Genomic DNA, 1,290 nt, shown 5'->3' on the forward strand with positions numbered 1-1,290 from the left:
CATATATACTGATATATACGACCACTCGCATCTGAACTCAATCGCAGCGCACTACGTATCGTGGCGAATTAGCAAAGCTTGACTGGCAACTCCTAAGAGCTGTACCCCCACCACCAGAATTGACCAGAGTTTCCCGACCTGTATATACGACCGTGATCACGATTCGTGATCGTGATTTTGTGATCATCGTGAAAAAGCACGGTTAGCAATTTTTAACGCGATCGGTGATCTGTCTGTAGCTTGGCAGTTGGTTTATCTGTCGCCGTAGCGCTTTCGTCGCGCGTTTCTTGCAGAAGAGGTTTGAACCTCTGGCTAAGCGTGCCTCATTCGTGCTCATTCGTCTTTTGTCTTTTGCAGTCTTTTGCGATTGTTTGCGATAGTGAAGCCCAGTCAAGTCCGGACATGTCGAGAATGGAGTGACGAAATATTAAAATAAAAATAATTTTTTAACCAGGAACCGTATCTAGTCATTCCTGCCATTAAAAGTCAGGCAATAGAGCAGTAGGGCTATTGCGTATTTTGGAATTTCACAGGTGTAATAATTGTACGTGTGTTTGCGATATCCCTGTGCACTGTAGAAGATTCGAGAACAAAATGGAAGATGCGAGGCTCCATGACGATCACGTGGCGAGGCGAAGTGGTGAGTCGAGTTAATAAGATATTTCTTCATTTTTTTATCGACGTTCATGGACAGTGTGCGCATACTGAATCTGAATATTCGATTTTCAATTCAACAGCCGATCTGCTAACATTAATGATTACAATCCGTCTCCTAGCACTGAATTAAAACTTCGTTATCTTGTTTCCTCAAACGGAAAATTTGTTTCGAAAAAATTATTTATCTACAAAAATAAGCTTGTTATGTGCATTTTTGAGGTATACATATGAACTATTTCCCTACATTTCCTCTGTAAAACTTCGTACTCTGCGTGACTTCCCACTGCCGGTTTTATTACTAATTATAGTGTACAGCTTGGGACAGTAAAACTATCCGGCTGTAAAAAACCGGTTCGGGCTTGTGTTAATTTCGTCTAGAATTGAAAACGTGAAAATGAGTATTAAGTCTATTTCTTCTTTTTCAATGCTCTATCTGGCATCGATACTGTTGGATTTGAACATAATTTTGACGCATCAAAATAAAAAGAATTTTAATGTAGGTGGCGGTAATGTACGTAGATTAAAATTGTTCTTATTTTGACGCGTCAAAATTATGATAAAATCCAACAGTGTCGATACCAGATCGAGCATTGAAGAAATAAGACATAGGCCGGTATTCAGAGTCGTTGCTTA

Source organism: Ceratina calcarata, unplaced genomic scaffold (assembly GCF_001652005.2).
Source record: "Ceratina calcarata isolate Rehan_Ccalc_2016 unplaced genomic scaffold, ASM165200v1 scaffold649, whole genome shotgun sequence".
Taxonomy (NCBI): Eukaryota; Metazoa; Arthropoda; class Insecta; order Hymenoptera; family Apidae; genus Ceratina; species Ceratina calcarata.